The sequence below is a fragment of the Dermacentor andersoni genome, chromosome 5 (genome assembly GCF_023375885.2).
Source record: "Dermacentor andersoni chromosome 5, qqDerAnde1_hic_scaffold, whole genome shotgun sequence".
In the NCBI taxonomy this organism is placed as follows: Eukaryota; Metazoa; Arthropoda; class Arachnida; order Ixodida; family Ixodidae; genus Dermacentor; species Dermacentor andersoni.
This window is the reverse complement of record NC_092818.1, coordinates 78,944,055-78,963,077: the sequence shown is the minus strand read 5'-3', so window position 1 is coordinate 78,963,077 and position 19,023 is coordinate 78,944,055. Positions and strand designations below refer to the sequence as shown.

Here is a 19,023-nt window from a genome sequence, read left to right as displayed (position 1 = left end):
CCCTAGAGAAAATACGCGGCAGTTGAACGTCCAGTCCCTCCAGGCGCTGTATAAGTGGAAGCAACTCCGGGTCATCTCGTTGTTGTTGAGCAATTTGTGACGCGTCAACAATACCAAGGAACGGGAAATCCTCTTCTTCTGACACAGTTGTCTCGACGGGTGCGCGTGACAAGCAGTCGGCATCGCTGTGTTTCCTCCCGGATCGGTATACGACAGTAATGTCATACTCTTGAAGCCTAAGGCTCCATCTTGCTAGTCGTCCGGATGGATCCTTGAGATTCGCCAGCCAGCAAAGCGAATGGTGATCGCTGACTGCTCTGAATGGTCTACCATAGAGGTAGGGCCGAAATTTACATATTGCCCAAATGACTGCAAGGCACTCTTTCTCGGTTGCGGAGTAGTTTGCCTCTGCTTTCGAGAGCTTACGGCTGGCATAAGCAATTACTTTCTCTTGGCCGTTATGCCACTGCACTAGTATGGCACCGAGGCCGACGTTACTCGCATCGGTATGAACTTCAGTGTCGGCTGTCTCATCAAAATGGGCAAGGATTGGAGAAGCTTGCAGGCGTTTCCTTAACTCGTCAAAGGCGTCTTGTTGTTCGCTTTTCCACATGAAAGGTTGATCATCTCTTGTCAGTATTGTAAGGGGCTCAGCAATGTTTGAAAAGTTTTCCACAAATCTTCTGTAGTATGCGCATAAACCCAAGAAACGTCGCACTGACTTTTTGTCTGTGGGTGTCGGGAACCTCGCAACAGCTGCTGTCTTTTCGGGATCTGGTCGGACGCCTTCAGCACTGATGACGTGTCCGAGAAACCGAAGTTCATCGAAGCCGAATTGACATTTTTCCGGCTTAATTGTCAAGTCTGCTGCGCGAATAGCTTCTAATACTAGTCGCAGGCGCTCTAGATGTTGGTCAAATGTGGTGGAAAATACGACCACATCATCCAAATACACTAAGCATGACTGCCATTTCAATCCTGCAAGCACAGAGTCCATCATTCGCTGGAACGTTGCGGGTGTGGAACAGAGGCCGAATGGAAGTGCTTTAAATTCGTAGAGGCCATCAGGGGTCACGAATGCTGTCTTTTCACGGTCCCATTCATCCACCTCTATTTGCCAATATCCACTCTTGAGATCCAGGGAGGAGAAAAACTTTGCACATCGGAGCCGATCTAAGGTATCGTCGATACGCGGAAGGGGGTACACATCTCGCTTGGTTACGCTGTTCAGTTTACGGTAGTCGACGCAGAATCGACAAACTTGGTGACATTCAAGTTGCGCGCCCTTTGCATTGGGCACTGTGCACGCCGTACAGTGGTGTTGTTCAGCAACAACAGGAAGCGATCTTCGTGGCACGGGCAGCCAGTTGGACCCGGCTCGCATGCGGCACGCGCACGAGGTGTCACGCGAGAAGAAGAGGAAGGCGGTTCGAGCGCTGTTTTGGGAACGCGACTGCCGCGGATTCCTGCACGACCGCAGTGACTTTTACTTGTGGGCACAAGTTCGCCTTTAATAAATATCCTTGTTTTACTAACATCGTTACAATATAATGAAATAATCTTCAGGGTGTCAGCCATATTTAATTAAATGTATCACCAAACTGACCTGGTCGTGTTGTTCTAGTCGGCGCCCCGGGAACAAGTCGAGGGGTTAAGCAGTGCACGCGTCACTTCTTCGACCCTCTCGAAGAAGGCCGGGGTTTTTTGGGCCGCTGTACTCGGCACGGCGATCCGGGCCGCCGTCCGAGCCAGAGGCTGACGCATGAGCGCGCTTCACGTCTCGTGGGGCCGCCATTTCTATGTCGAGTTCATCCAGGCTTGGCGAGAGTCCAACGCTGCTATCAACTCCGAGGCTGAAGCTGTTTTCTGATGAGGATGATGTCGGTAGCGGTAGGGCGGCGGGATCGATTTCATCGTCGCCGACAACTTCGGCAGCTGGGGGCTCATTCAGATGTAATGGTTGCGCCGTTGTAGGAGGTGCAATTGAGGCGGATGAAGCCACTGCAGATTTCGTGGGTGTATCGACTGTAGTGATCGCAGGGTCAGGTGTTTTACCTGCGTTTAAAACTTTGCTGCGATCAGGAGGAGTGATGGTAGCAGTCGAAGTGGAGGCGCTTCCGGCCACAGCATGCGTGTCCTTCGCTGCTTGGAAGGCCAGCGAACATGGCGCATTGTGACTTCCCGAGCTGCATGCCTCTTCTTTTTCATTTGTTGACGCTGGTTCATGCGGTGTCAGTGCAATTTCTTTGGTTACGGCGTCACGCGCAGTCGTAACCGCAGTTGACGCCGGCGGTAAGGGGGGAAAGGCTCCAGCAGCAGCGTCTGAGTATGAACGCCGCACAAGGCACGCGACCGTAGGGTGACTACCCGGCAACGCCGAGAAGGACGGTCACATCCGTCGCTTTCGTGGCCATGGACACCACAACGGCCACAGAACGCTGCGGTGCACTGTGCACGGTAGTGGTCGCTGGAGCCGCACCGACGACACACGCGTTGCAAGCCGCGGTAGTCAAACGTCACACGATGACCAGAGACTCGCAGATAATTGGGGATCGGGGTTGTGGTACTCATTTCCATGTACACGAAGCGTGTGCCCGTGAGCACGCCACGTCGTCCGCTCATAAGACCAGCGTTAACAGACAGAACCTTGCCGTATGGTGATAGTGCTTGGACGAGGACTTCGTTCGGAACGAAGGACGGCAAAAAGAGGCAGGTTACGTTGTTTACCTGCAGGCCGACGGGAACGACAGGACAACGCTCGCCACCGATCACGAGGCAGCCAGCATCGACGATTAGAGTCATGGAAGCCATGCTCTTGGCGGTGACTTGGAAGTTGAGGCCTCCCACGTGCTGAACGCAGTAGACCTCACAGAGGCGAACTATTGAGGCCGTCGCGTCGACAATCAGACGTCTGCTGCTACTTGTACGATGGACCGAAATGTATGGGCACTTCCAACATACGCTATCATTATCAGCCTCAGTACTTGCTCTGGTTAGCCTTTGGATTTAGTCTTTGTATCTACTTCACATTTTGGGTAACCACAATACAGAGATAAAGCAATCAAAACCTTCATGCTTACATCACATCCTCTAAGTTAACAGATCCTAATGCAAGGCCAGAACTGTGCTGTTGAAATGTTTGTTACGAATGGGTACGAATAGATGGTGGGATGTGGAGGTCAAACTCATTTGTAAAGTGGAGCTTTCTTTGCCTCCCAAACTTTCCGGTTGCTGCTGCTGCTGTTGTGGTCTTGCCGCGCGTGTCGCTGAGTTTCTTGCAAGACCACACGATGGCTCTCGCCTCCGCGCATCCCGGCCGGCGCTGCTGCGGCAGCATTTCACGGTTTGCGCGCATGGCACACGCTGTGCTTGCTTTCCTATGCAGCAAAAATGCAGGTGCTCGGCTGTGGAGGTCACGTGCTGTTCTGTAGGAGTGTGAACATTACAATGTTCATAGCCTGAAAAAGCGCTTGGATCTGGTATCAAAACAGCGTGCTGGTCCCGGATGTACCCTCCCCCGAAAGGTGGCGCGCGGAACAGGGGCGTCTTCGCTACGCAGCGAAACGTGATGCAGACCGAGAGCTTCTGTGCTTGAGTGCATAAAACGAGGTTTTGTTAAAGGACGCCTCAGTAGGCCCCATAGAAAATTTGGTTATACGCTGGAAGTCGTTACGTGTCCTCTAGGGAGCGTTCTGCCCCAAAATGTTTTCATATCGGCTCATTAATAGCCGAGATATAGATATTTCAGTGTCGCGAACCCAGGCGAGCTTCACCGCAAACATAGACGCTCTCTCCACTTGCCCCGTCTAGCCTCCGCAAGCGAAATTCCTTCCCCGTGTTCTCCCATACCGGACCTCGAGGATCGCGTGACGCATACGTCATGGGCCCCGCCTTCATTTTTCTTTCTCCTTGCTTTTCTTGCGGTGCGGCGCACTTCCGCTGACGGCGTCGCGTGCGAGCTATTGCGATTGTCTCGTTTCGCGCAGCACACAATTTTGCGCGCTGTGCACGAGGACATCTGACTAGCGGTATAAGTCGGTGCTACACGAATACTGAGGCAGACACAAGCGGATCACAGAGCATGATCCCGTGCTGAAACACGGTAGAAAATGACGTAGTTTCGGTTTCTGCACGCGCGACCGCACGACGTGGGAACAAGCAGACGAAACGGAAGTACATCTCTCGGACTACGGTGCGAAGTAAAACAAAAACATGCATACATTCGAATTGTTAGGTTTATTATTTCTCTAAGCTTTAATTCGTCTATTCTAGCAACATATTACACAAGTAACACATGTTGGCTTGAATAATTCTCGAAGTCATGTGTCACCATGAGCGACTTCAACGCTCGAACACGTTATACGTAGGCGTATACGTATACGTTATACGTAGGCGTATACGTATACGTTATACGTAGGCGTATACGTATACGTTATACGTAGGCGCACTAGCACGTGTACGTCATCCCCCGGCTTGGAGTGCGGCGGCCGCTATAGGAGAAGGGAAAGCGCCGTTCGGTTTGAAATTCCAGATCTTTCCATGGCGCGTAGCGATGTAATACTTTGCAGAAACGATCGTTATAGCGCAATGTATGCTCTGCGCTTCTCAGCTCATAAAGGCCAGACCTGGTGAGGGGCCCTTAAAGAAAGTGACTGGAACTCCAATGCATTTCTCCTCAAAGTTGCCGGAATTAATATCTCGAAACTGGTGCCATCCTGAGAATTCGTTCCAAGTGGATCTGCCTTGCGAACTCCACGGCTAGAATTTCCAAATTTCAATATGGGCCATAAGGAAATCAGTTAAAAACTTAATTAGTGAATATTGTTAATTAGTCGATTATACATTTCAATGTTTGTGCAAGTAATGCCCGCCTCTTCGAGTAAACCAGCTCATGAACTATATAATTGTGCTATCTGCCATAGGCAGCCTTTAAAAAACTTTGAAAGTGTTCGCTGAAACACCCGGTATATTGTTACCTGGTTTTAAGGAAATCATTGTGCGGAACTTATTATTTTAATGGCTAGAGCCATATACCATGAAGCGATTGTATAAATATGCATTTCTGTTTCGTTGTGTTTGCACTGAATAATTATTTGTCAAGAAAATTTTCATTGCTTCTTGCATTGTTTGTGTATACTATTGATTGTATATGCCTAGCATATTTGAGAAACTGTTGCTGTTCTTAATGTTCTTTTCAATGGCTCATCCGTGATAGAAATTATTTTGCTAATTCCAGCGTAGTCCTGAACTATGTGTTGTGGCCTGTAGGTATACTTGCAGTACGTTCACATGTATTTATTCCGCTGTTTTAAATTTCTGTTGCTAACTATACGTTATTCCTTTAATTCACGTTCTAACAGGAGCGCCTTTTCCTCCCCTCCCTCCCCCCTGGAAGGAAATATATACCTTACGGCTTCCTTATGTGTTATGTGCATTTTATAACAAAATACGTATGTAGTAATGCTTGAATAAACTTGAACTTCAATATCTGTGACTGTATTCTCCGTCGACAACTGTCGAGGATACTTTTGCTTTTTAGTTGAAGCAAAGAGGCTACTGCGAAAAGCTTAGGCAATAATGCACACAGAAAGGGGTACCTCTCGAAAGCAGCTGATCGGTTATATACGGCGTCTGGTGGTATATCACTAGCGGCGTTTGCTTTAATGCGACAAGTGGCACATCGCATCACATTTAAGGAGCAATAATGGTACTAGGAATGCGAATCCCACCGATACGACAGGAGAGGGTACAGTTCGAGACGGGTTAAGTCGCCTCACGGGGCGCATGTGTATGCTAGCATGTCGCATTGGGGAAGAGGGACGGCTGGTGGCGTGTACTGTCCTCTTACACGCCGGTGAACCGCAAATCTGCCGTAACAGGCTCCAGCTTGTTTCAGACGAGGGCGGATGCATCACGTGTAAACGCTGTCGCGTAGAGTTATCATGATGAGCTAATGAATGTGACGCGCTACTGTCGTATATTCACATAAACACCACTATGATATGTTGTCACGTTCTATAGTGACGATGAAGGAGCAAACTGTCGGAACTGTCAGTTAATAGGGAGAGAAGGAGAGAGAGAGAGAGCAAACTTTTATTATTGAGCAAGCGCTCAATAATAAAATTCTTCGCTATTCTTCGCTTTTGGTGGGCAGTTTCCCCATCCTCGGAAACCATGGGCCCTGGCCATCTCCCGGGCTCGGTTCATCAGTACTAGCTGGTGCTCGGAATCCGATCTCGACAGCTGTACCTCCCACTGCTCTTCGGTGGTTACGTACTTTGACTTGGTTTTTTGTGATCCTCCACACTTCCACACCACGTAGTAGAAGGCGTCGGGGACGTGTCAAAAATTGGAGAAGTACGAAAACTGGGTGGGCACTAGTATGTGCAGTATAAGATCCCGTAGACACACGTAGGAGTTTTTAGTCTTCTGATTGTTACTGCGTCCTCCTTGCTTAGCTTGGGGTGTGGCGGGGGCTACATTCTTCGGTCTAGTCTGGAGTGTTGTAGGATGTCGGTGTACTTCTTGGGGACGTTGTCTCTCCTTGGCACGTTTGGAAGCGAGGTATACGGCGAGTATGGCACCGGGTTGCGGCGTCTGCCGCCGTGTTCCCTTCCAGGCTTTCGTGCCCCGGAGTCCAGGCGATATGTTTCTCTCGCAGTTACTTCGTGCCCTTTATGATGCGTCGAGCTTGTTCGTATATTCCGCCTTTCTATTAATTTCTGCGCACCTATACCTGAATTCGGTGAGGACAATGGTGTTTTCTTCGCAGGTCGTGAGGGCCCAGGCTATGGCTACTTCGGCTGCGTCAACTTCCCTTGTGAGTATTGTGGTCGCTATTCTTTCGGTTACCGCGCTGCCGATGACACTGATGGCGTGAGCGGAGATTCTCGGATATTTCGCCGTGTCCGTGTATCTCGCGTCCGAGTTTCTGTCTTACCTTTTAACAGGCGAGTTTGAGCCAAGAAATACAAACAACACTGAAATCAGAACCATATCGGTGAGCATGGTTGTCATTCTTCGAACCTGAAACCACGGGTAAACTGCATCCCCTTTTCGTAGAGGTATGGCCGCGCATTGTTCGGTAATCACCCTCACTTGCATACATTCGAAAATACCCAAAATTATTCCTGTCTCGCGTGAAATGTGATTAGACGAGGCCGTTTAGCTATAGACATTCGCAAAATTTACGATGCAGTAGGCGCATTTTTGTGCCGAGCCGCCAAATTGGTAGCGATGAAAACCCGGTGAAAAACTGTCACCGGGAGGAAGTAAAACAATACATGCAGGAGGTTTTTGAATATTGTTGTTGATCGGCGGCCCCTAAAAAAAAAAAAAGAACTGTGGCGTTTTACGTGCAAATGCTACAATTTGGTTAAGAGGCGCGCCATAGCGGGAAGCTCCAGATCAATGTTAATCAACTGGAGTTCTTTAACGCGCACCCAGAGCAGGGCGCACGGGTGTTTTTCGTTCATTTCCCCCATCTGAATGAGGCCGCCGCGACCGTGATCGAACCCACGACTTCTAGTTTAGTAGCGCAACGACGAAGCAGATGCAGTTCTCAAGTATAGTTGTACTGTCTTGTTTTATGACGTTGCTCTGTTTTTGTGGAAATTAATTTTGATTGCACTCTGTATAGATTCAGGGGATTGCACAACTATATGTTCAACTGGTTTCAGAAGTAGCAATTGAAGTGGGAGGTAAGGCACCAAGGCAACCAGTTGGTAAGCTCTCCCAAGTAATAAATGACCTAATAAACAAATGGCAAAGCATGAAAGTATGCAATTCACGAGATCAGATAGAATTCGCTAAATTGTCAAGACTGATCAACACGAACAAAATAAGGAAAATTCGAAGTTATAGCGTGGGAAAGATTGAGGAAGCATTAAAATATGGCCGCGTCGTGAAATCAGTGAGAAGAAAACTTGGCAGAGGACATGGCAAGATGTATGCACTGAAAGATAAGCAGAGTAATGTCATCAGCAATTTAGATGATATAGTAAAAGCAGCAGAAGAATTCTATACTGACCTGTACAGTACTCGGAGCAGCCATGCTACCTTCATTCGAAGTAGTGGTGAACAGTATACAGGGGATTCTTCTATACCTAGCAATGAATTTAGAAGGGCTTTGCAAGACATGACTTGAGGAAAAGGGGCAGGAGAAGATGGAATAACAGTCGATTTAATCAAATACGGAAGAGATATACTTGTAATGTCTCACGACTTCGACTGCACCGGAGAGCTGGAAGAATGATAACATTATACTGATCCATAAGATGAGAGACGTTAAAGAATTGAAGAATTATAGACTCATTAGGTTGCTTTCAGTATTATAAAACATTCGCCAAGATAATTTCCAATGGAATTAAGGCAGCACTTCAAACAACCAAGAGAACAGGCTGGCTTCAGGCAGGGATATTCTATAATGGATAATTTCCACGTAAGGTCACCGAGAAATTTGCGGAGTACAATCGGCCTCTCTATATTTATTTATTTATTTATTTATTTATTTATTTATTTATTTATTTATTTATTTATTTATTTAGTTATTTTATTTATTTATTTATTTATTTGTAAAATACCTTACAAGGCCCCTACATGGGGATTGAGTAAGGGGGGCATACAATCAAGTACATACAATCTAGTAACAACAATAATAAAAGAAAACAGCAGCCAAGTGCACAGCCTAAGAGTCAGAGAAACATTAGCTTCATAAAGCTGCATATGAGTACAATAAAAAGGAACTATATAAGTTTGTAACAAACGTATAACAGTGCAAGAAAAAGGTAGAAAAAATAACACAGAACAGTGAGTGTGATATTAATGGTTAACAAGGGTTAAGCGAGTTCAGTGAGTGCTTCAATTTTTTGCGGTCAGTTTCTGCAACGATGTTGTCGGGAAGGTTGTTCCAGAGCCGAATGGCACGTGGGATTGCAGACCAGTCAAATGCTTCTGCTTTACCATAGATGCGCGTGAAGCTATGACGATTGTATAATCTGTGCGACGTGTGCGATGACGTCTCTAGGTGTAAGTAACATTTGTTAGTGTGGTGGGCGTATTTATGAAATAATGACAAAAGGGCTATGTCACGAAGAGTACTTAGCAGATGAAGTGAAAGGTGAATCTTTATTTGAGTTACGCTAGAACGGTAGTCATAATTTCGGGAAATGAAACGTGCGGCTCTATTTTGGATTGATTCCAGCATGGTAATTAAGTAATTTTGGTGGAGAGACCAGACTGGGGGGGGGGGGGGGAGCGGCGAACTCAAGTCGAGGGCGAACAAATGTTTGAAATGCCAGTTCGCGGATAAGTGGAGGTGAGTTCCGAAGGTTACGTCGCAGGTAACCCAGTGATCGAGAAGCACTGGCACAGATGGTGGTAATGTGAGAAGTCCAGGAGTGGTTTGTTGAAAGATTTACGCCTAGATATTTGAATGATGAGGTCCGAGATAATGGGATATTTTTAATAGAGTAAGAATAGTCCAAGTTAGTGCGTTTGCGGGTGAAGCACATCACTTTACATTTTGATGAATTTAAAGTCATTAGCGAGGGGTCACACCAATTAATAATTTGGTTAAGATCATTTTGGAGGATCAGGTGGTCATCGGAGGTGTTAATAGAACGATAGATAATGCAATCGTCAGCGAAAATGCGCATGCATGATGATAAGTTATTGGGTATGTCATTAATGTATATCAGAAAGAGTAAGGGACCAAGAACGCTTCCTTGTGGTACACTGGATGAAACATCTGAAAGGGGCGAGGAGAAGCTGTTAGCGTAAGTAAACTGCTGTCTGTTAGAAGGAAAATTTCGAAGCCAGGATAGAGTTAGTAAATCAAGTTTTAATGATGATAACTTCAAAAACAGGCGACAATGAGCTACGCGGTCAAAAGCTTTAGAAAAATCCGGAAAGATGCTGTCAGTTTGAAGGTTTGAGTCCATGTTAAAATGTAAATCTGTCGTAAATTCAAGCAGTTGCGTTTCGCACGACAAACCTCTCCTGAAACCATGTTGATTATGAAAAAAGAAGTTGTTCGACTCTAGATATTGATCAACATGAGATGCAGTAATATGGTCCATCATTTTACAGCATATGCACGTTAGCGATATCGGTCGGTAGTTCTCAACTAAGTTTTTGTCAGCGTCTTTGAAGATGGGTATGACTTTGACTGTTTTCCAATCTTGGGGTATCTGACCTGTCATTAAAGATTGGTGAAAAATGTGAAATAAGAACTTGCTAGATACTAATACTGTATGTTTTAGTAATTTAGAATTAATATTGTCAATGCCTGCTGAAGACGAAACTTTCCAGTTATTAATGAGCTTAACAACACCATCAATAGTAATGTCAATAGGTTGCATGTACCGGTAATCTAGGTCTGCAACAATGGGCAAATTAGTAATACTTTCTTTCGTGAATACGGATGAGAAAAATTTATTAAAAACTTGAGCGCACTCACTGTTAGGAATAGGAATGTTGTTTTCTTTATTGTGTAACGAGATGTCGTTAGTATTGCGTTCAGGAGATAAAATTTGCCAGAACTTTCTGGGATTAGATTTCAGTAGTGAAGGAAGGTCTTGGGAAAATACTTATTTTTGGCTACATTGAGAGCGGAGCAGTAAGAACTTAAACAGTTAAGATACCTTTCCCAAGCTGACGGGTTGCCGGTTCGTTTTGCAGTTCTGTATGAAGGTTTCTTTTTGTTTCTGAGTAGATGAAGGGACTTAGTGAACCACGGTTTGTTTTTGTCTTCAGTTATTCTGATTAAAGGAATGTTCTGCTCAACCAATGCGCATAACTTATCTCTGAACATGACCCAGTTATCATGAACAGACTTAGTGTGGAACGAAGGTAGAAAATGATGTTCAAGAAATGATTCTAGCTCAATGATGATTACTTCGCAATTTTCCTTGTTGTAGTCACGAATTGTCTTACTTAAGACACCTCTAAATGGTAATGGGATACTGATGGATACATTCAGTAATCTGTAGTCACTGAAACCATCCGAGCATGTTACTTGTTCTATAGTTTCTGGGGCGTTAGTTAGTATAAGATCTAAGACGTTAGAGCCACGGGTAGGTTCTTTAATGATCTGGAACAGATTATAATCTAATGTTAGGCTAATGAATTCTGATGAAAAACTGCAGGATGACGATAAGTTTGGCCAATCAATGAGAGGAAGATTAAAGCCGCCAATAAGGTATGTGAACTCAGTTGGACAAAACTGGGTGGCTTTAGCAATGCTCTTGCGCAGTTCATCAACGAAGCAATGACTACAATTTGGAGGGCGGTAACAAACGCCTATTAAAGCTTTAGCAGAACGGCAGCGGCATGCGGCCCAGACAATCTCCAGACCTGAAGATGTGTCAATAATGTACGATGCGATAGTCCTTTTAATAGCGAGGAGGACGCCGCCGCCTCTTCTAGCTGAGCGATCGCAGCGATAAATATTATAGGTTAGCTTAATGGGAAGAATTTCGGGATCGGCTAACTCGGGGGAAAGCCAGGTTTCGGCGAGAGCAAGAATAGTGCAGTCGCAGTCTTCAAGATAAGATGAGACGAGTTCGCGTTTCGACATCAGGCTTCTAATATTAGTGACTGATATTGTTAACGATTTAGCAATGCGATGAGTTAGCGGCGCTTCACATGTGTCTTGGTCTAGCTATCTGCTGATTTCTATTACTGAACGCTTTGTGGCATCATATGCATAAGATTTGTTATCGATGCGCAGTCGGTCAACTGAAAGTTTGAATGATTTATTTATTGTTTTCGCGTGATCGATCAATTGTTTGTGGCTTGTCGTGTAGAAAATGAAAGGTCCTCTCGAACGTAGATACCAGAACCTTTTAGCTTGTGCGCAGCAGCCAAGATGCGTCCTTTATCTTTAAAATATGTCAGCTTAGCAATGATAGGTCTGCGCTTTTCGTCAGCGAACTTACCTATTCTATGCACTTTGTCAAAGTGGGCGCCCGTTACAGCGATACCAAGTTTCTCTGAGCAGAAAGAAATTATCTTCCGCTCCGATGCAGCCCAGTCTTCTCGAGCATTATCTTCTATGTATGCCAAAGAACAGCAAGTTTGAGCGTCTCATTCTATTTTCGTTTTCATCACACCTCGAAGAAATTTTTTGAATCTGCTCAGAAAATTTACTCAATGAATGAGAGCCTGTGCCCGGGCCACCTGGGCATTCAAGTGAAGTCCTCGACTCCACTGCAGAAAGCTTCGTACTCAGCAGCTTGACCTCGCCATCTGCGGCAGACTGCCTGTCGTGGGCTGCCTTTAGATCGGCCCGCAAAGTCGCGTTTGCTTCTTGAAGTCGACGCACCGTTTCTGAAGCAGCTGCACGGTCATTTCTGACGTAGTTTAGATCCGCAACTAAAGCAGCCTGCCCTTCCTCAAGTTGGGTGTCATATATTATGAAAAGGCATTTGATTCAATTCAGACACCATAGTCATAAAGCCATCGCTTAATGAAGGAGTACAGGAGGTATACGTGAATATCTTGAGAAATATCGACAATGATTCCACAGCTACCTTGGTTCTCCACAAGAGAAGTAAAAAGTTACCTATGAAGAAAGGGGTCAGGCGGGAAGACACAATTTCTCCAATACTATTCACTGCATGCTTAGAAGTATTCAATCTATTAGATTGGGAAACGGTAACCGAGAAACGGTAAGCGTGGAGTTGAAAATTAATGTTCAGAAGACAAATATAGTGTTCAATAGCCTGGCAATGAAACAAGAATTCAGGATCGCCAGCCAGCCTCTAGAGTCTGTACAGCAATACGCTTAGTTAGGTCAATTATTTATAGGGGACCTTGATTACGAGAAGGAAATTTACAGAAGAATAAACTGGATTGGCGTACGGCAGGCATTACCAAATCCTTATTAGGAGCTTACCACTGTCGTTCAAAATGAAATTGTACAAGGACTGCTCAAAGAGCGATTGAATGAAAAATGTTAGGGGTAATGTTAAGAGGCAGAAAGAGAACATCGTGGATCAGAGAGCAAACAGGGATAGCCGATATTGTAGCTGACATTAAGAGGAAAAAAATGGAGCTGGGCAATCCATGCAATGCGTAGTGTAGATGACCGGTAGACCCTTAGAGTTTGAAAATAGTACCAAGGGAAGCGAAGCGCAGTCGAGGATGGTAGAAAACTATACGTAGGGTGAGGAAATTAATAAATTTACAGGGGCAAGTTGGGATCAGCGAGCGCAAGATACTGGTAATTGGAGATCGCCTTGCGTCCGGCAGTGGTGTTGAATATAGGTGGTGGCGGTGGCTGCTGGTGCTGCTGCTGCTGATGATGATCATCATCAACTTCCTCGTTTTGTGATCTTGTCTTATTACATATTAGTTTGTTACCGCTACCTTTAGTGTGTTGAACTTTCGTTCACTCTCGCTCAGTCTACATACATGCTAGCAGAATGCAATAAATGATATAGAACGAAAGTAAACAAAATTTGATTATTGCGTGAAATCTGTGAGCTGACGCCAGACAGAATTGAGTAACTGGTGGTATGGAAGAGGCTTTGTCCAAAGCTTGCTTCTTTACAAACGAAAGCCCCGTATTTTTCGTCATTGTATCTCCTGTAATGTTTGCTCATGCATGTCTTATTCGGTTTCTTTTTGCCGCTCTCCTCCGGAATCCTTTAATCCCCTTCCCACCTTCCTATGCAGAGTAGCATGCCGTAAGCACGCGTGCAAGAATATCTGCCTTGCTATAAATAGCCTCTCTTCCACTCGCCTTCATACTGCAGCGGACACGAAATAGGAAGCTTGCATGCAAAATAAGTGACCCAAGCACTATTACAAGCACTATACGTTGTACCAAACTAGAGAAGTTAATGGGGAACTGGTTAGAGGTTTACCTATTTCTGTGCTAATACCTGGACGTGGTTTAACGTATCGAAAGTGAAGCTGGAATAGATAGACGACAGATTGTTGTTCCCACCTGGAGCAAGAAACAAGGCTAAATATAACGAGGCACCAAAATTAATGAGGCTTAGAAAATGGCGAAGTCTATATGAATATGAAATTCAGATCCAAAGTCTGTGACATATGGATCTATTTTCTTGCATGCTTCCCTAATGTGCTCTCGAGTGGGAAGCAGGGCAGGTGTACGTTGTTTTTTTAGTTTTTGAATATTTGTAAAGTGTTAAAGCATTGCGCAACGGCAAGTTTTTTTTTTCCGGCTCAGCAAAGCGGTCTCAATAAGCATCTCCAGTACACCTTGAAGCTCCAAATTAATGTCGCAGCCAAGGAGGCGCTGCGTTAAAGTGAGCAGACTGCTGATATATTGTAAGCAACGCCATTGGCAGGATTACACGTTCTTTTTTTTTTTTTTCACCCGGGTAGTTTCATACACCCTCCATTTTACTTTCCTGTAGGTTTGTCGTCTGGCTTTGTGTATTGGTGTAACGCGCCTGCCGTGAACGGCTACCCCGTTTAGCGACTTCTCAACGAATGAAAAGACAAAAAGAAAGCTGACATTACATACAACGCACTTCATATACACCGCGTTATTACAAGTTGCCGAAAGAAAAAGTAACGCAGAGAAATTTGGGAAATGGGCTCACTTTCTGCAGTTTGTCAACAGGTTGGGCTTAAACGCTTATGCTCTCTCCCCAGCACAACCAGGAAGAAAGAAATCGCAATATCTAGAAAAGCAATATACAAAAAAAGAACAAGGAAGCCCATGTGTTCGTGTGCACCTGTTCGTTACCCTCGCCCGAGCCTCCCTGGCCTTGTGGTGTAATACGAAGCACGTGTGCCACGCTGTTCAGCGGCGCGCAGTCGTTAAGCAGCTTGAACCCGGGGCAAAGTGGCCGGGGCATTGGAGGAGAAGATAAATGACCAGCACGCAGAGCCTCTGGCACCGGCCCTGCTACGGCTGCGGCTTGGCTCGGCTGACCAGGGCTGCTAAATCGGCCCTGTAGACCGCTTAATCACGCGCCAAACGCCCCACGAAACGGCCGCGTGGGGAGAGGGGGTGAGAGCGAGGGTACGGCGGAAGATTGGGGAGAGGTCGGGAAGGGGAGAAAAGGAAGGGATGGTTGGGAACGAAAGCGGGCAAGAGAAGGGAAACGGGATATCGCTTGAGCTGGCGCCCCCGCCGTGTATTTACAATCCCCTTGGAACCCGGCGTCATAAAGAGGTCGGCACGACAACTGAGCATCGACATAACTGCGCGGAGAAAGAGGTCAGCTGAAAGATATCGCTTACGGAAGACAAATGTGCCTTTAGTATAGTTCATCCTTCACACTAGCTGGCCTCTGTGACAAGGTAGATAATTTTTTTTTATTGTTTCTCCTGACAGTCTCTTGAAAACGAAATAAATTCCAATTCCTTGCTTCAGCTGGGCGGCGAACAGCGCAGGTGCCACTCGTTCTTTGTAGGACGCCACGCAGCTAAGTTCGTTGTACGAATATTCAGACATATTTTCATTCCGAGCATATTATTACGAATGTTTTATCTTTCTTATATGTAGTGTCACGCACTACTTTCTTGTCTGCGATCGCCATTTGTGCGCGTCAGATATGACGCTCATGTTCAAATATTATAAGTCTTATCTATAGATTAGGTTAGCATTAGTCGTTTCGTCTCAAAGCGTGCCTAATAGAGGGCTTCTCACTCAAATCAGTTACCCGCAGTGATTTATGTGCGTGTAACATTCATTGGCTGCCGAGGGTTGTGCAGTAGCGACGAGTGTTGTACACCAGTAGAAATCTGTGAACGAAGTTCAGGTGTCGATTTGTCCGATTTTCGACAGCGCACATTCACTAAGGCCCAATGACCTCTACAAATATCGTCCAGTATAGGTTTTTCTTTCTTTCTCTTGAGAGAGAGAGAGAGAGGTGAGCACTTTCACGATAAATTTGAGATGTTAGCTTGGCTGAGCGTTTGGTATGCTACTCCAGGTGCTGAGTGACATTTACGCTAAACACCACCACCACCAACAACAATTATTATTATTATTATCATTATTATAAAATATGAAAACGCACTAGATTGGACAGAGAAGGAAATAGGGAAGGAGCAGGCTGGCAACTGTCATTGAGAGGGGCACAACGCCTGCCTATACTCTTCAGGAGGGAGGCGATGGAAATAGAAGTTGACGTAACCTCATGTACACACAACCACCACACTATACTTATAGACACAGACATACACAATAAACAGGAATAATATGAACCACGGGGCTCAATATTTTTTTTATTGCAAAGCCACACGAAGCCAACAGACAATGAAGACAAGGTTATCATGTGGAATAAAGGACCTGCGCGTGCTTTTTTAATTGAAATGAAGAATTGATACGGCGAATAGAAATGGAAGCGGACGAAAAAAAAAGAACATATTTCCGCTGGTGGGAGTCGAACGGGCATCATCCGCACTATGCAGGCATTGCTCTACCATTCGCGCTGCGGCGACGGCTGTTCCCATGTTCACATTCTTGGGTACGCATGTATGTGTACAAGTTCTGACTCTGGGATTGTTAGCCCGCGCCGCTCATTGCCGTGGCGGCGGATGCAGAACACTATCTTGAATGCAGACGTCACGTAGCACATGAAATTAGTAGACAAAAATTCGATCCTCTAGGTTCCGCTTCTTCTCGTTAATTGCATAGCAAGGGCCTCGACTTTGGCAGTCTTGATGCCTTCAGGTAGCGTAAAAGTGTTTACTGGCCACTTTGCCACTCAAGTTTACGTTCCTAAGTTTACGCCAGCGTTGTCTCCTGAGTTGCCTCACACAATTGCTACACTCATCCGAAAGGAAAAAAAAAAAAAAAAGGTATTGACGCTAGGCCACATGAAAAATGTAAACACTACCACACGAAGCGGAAAGGTTCTGGCATTCACTTATCCGAAGGCTTAGATTTATTCACTTTATCGAATCGTTGAACATGGCTTACCCAAGTGATCCGACCAGTGCGATTGTAACGGTTGCCATTCAGAGCGTATATATACGCCAACACGGACGTTCTCCTACGCGGGAGAAACACAAAAGTAAATAAGAACGCCACACGAACCGTTCTCGTTACTGCTGGTTCTAAGCGTTTTCAAGCACGGGGGAAAGATAAATATCGTGACAGGCGTTCCCGTCGAAAACCGTCGTCGGCAGTAAAACAAGAACGACGAGGACCCGTTCCACGTTTTCGGGGGTAATCAACGCCCATCAAACATCTTGCTTCTCCCGATATTCCTCACCCGCCTTTCGTGAATGCGTGTGTTGGCACTAATTCTGATGCGAAATCGAATCCGGGCAGCCGTGGTGCCGGCACATCTGTCCTTCCCCCACCAACCGAAATTAATGAGCGTCGATAAGTAGGCACTCTATGCGCACTCGCAGGGATCCTAATCACGCATGTAGGGAAAATTAACCACGCGCGCCTATGGGAGGGGTATGACAAGGCCAACCACCATCACTCGAAAAAAAGAAGAAAAAAAAAAACAGCAAAGAATACTCTTTCCGCGAAGCATTGGAGAAGTGGTCTGTGGAAGGGAAAGCCTCTTTCGTTCGCGTCAGTGCAAAGCGGGGAAAAGTGAATGAAGAAATCGAGAAATTTAACGAAAAAGCCATACCGTCCGAAAGAACTGGCTGGAAAGGACAGACTTTCCCGGAACACTAACAGTGAGAGAAAGAGACAGTGAGAGGACTCCCAGTTTTCGGTGTTCGCTAATTGGGCCAGTCCGCGACCGGTTTAGGCTTATCTTTTTTTTTTTTTCTTTTGCTCTATCGGAAATGCACCAGAGACGGCGCGACAAACGTGCTCTGCGCCGAGCGATTTGTATCTGCCGTCGAGATCCGCGGGTCGCACTTTTTGTTTGTTTATTTACTCACTTTGACGAAGTGCATGGAAACCTACGATATAGCTCCGGGAGCGTGGTCGAGGCACAAAGAACATGTAGAGACGGGACACCGAGGCCGTAGTCTGTACAACACTGCTCCTCCGAACTCCACTCGCGCCGCTAAGCCTTGCGCAGATGCGTCACTTGCAAACTGAGTGAACCGACTACTCCCCCCCCCCCCCCCCCCCCCCCCCCCTCCGTAAACGAAACGAAACAAGAAACGCGAGACGAGGTGGCTGCTGCAACAGCGCACTCCAACGCGCGCTGCCGGTCAAACAAGAGCGAGAGGACGCAACTCGTTATTCGTAATTCGTGCTTTTCTCTTTCTTTCTTGGTCCCTGCTCGCAACGCGCGGGTCCCTTTGGTGTTCGGGTCGCGGCTTGCGAGAGCGCCCGTACACGCGACTCTTGGCGTTTTTGCCGCGTTTCCGCCGCCGGAACGCTCTTCGCGGTGGCTCTCTGTCCGGAAACGCATTTGCGAGGACCTCCTCTCGCGTCGTCCCTCTTTTCTGTTTGATACGGGGCCTCGCGGCCACCGGGCCAGTTTACACCGCGCCAGTCTCCTTCTTTCCCTCTCCCGCCTTCTTGCGCTTTTTATTTCCTTCTACGCTAAAGCCTCGGACTTGTTGTTCTTTTCTCCTATTTTGTTCGTACACGCCCGTCCTGCATGCCTTCCACCGGTTGTGCTCGCTCGCTTTCCTTTTTCGTTCGTCCCCGCGCTCATTATTCAATTACGAAATTAGCGCGGACAAGGAAAACTCGGCACCGCTCGCGCGCTCTTGGACCCGAGGCTTGCCGGCTCTCCCGGCTCCGCCCGGCTTCCGCCGGAATCCATAAAACAAGTGGCCCGTCTCTTCGCGTCTTCTCCCCACTCTCTCTCTGCTCCAGCCGCTCACTTTCGCTCACCTTTTGTACCGCGCGTTGTGTGTTCCATCACCATTCTGTCCTCTTGCTCATCCTCTCCGAAGCTCTCCTCCTCCTTTTTTTCGCATCTTTGACTAACGCTGCTCCAGTGCGACAATGACAAAACTAAATAGCGGAGAGGGGGGAGAGAAGGAGGTAGGGTCTTGTGACGACACGCACCGACTCAGAGCGTGCACACAGCTGTCAAGGAATAGAGAGAGAAAGGGGGGGAGAGAGAAACCGGGCACGCGTTAAACGAGTCAAACTCGGAC

General features: G+C 46.5%; 1 long non-coding RNA gene across 3 annotated transcripts in view; it reads left to right on the top strand.

The window, feature by feature from the left end:
- LOC129385018 (uncharacterized) overlaps positions 1 to 19,023 on the top strand; it is a 209,014-nt gene that overhangs the window by 165,481 nt on the left and 24,510 nt on the right. For all 3 annotated transcript variants that reach the window (XR_008612550.2, XR_008612552.2, XR_008612551.1), the window contains one exon: positions 6,773 to 6,820. This is a non-coding gene — a long non-coding RNA (uncharacterized lncRNA). The remainder of the gene's footprint in view (positions 1 to 6,772; positions 6,821 to 19,023) is intronic.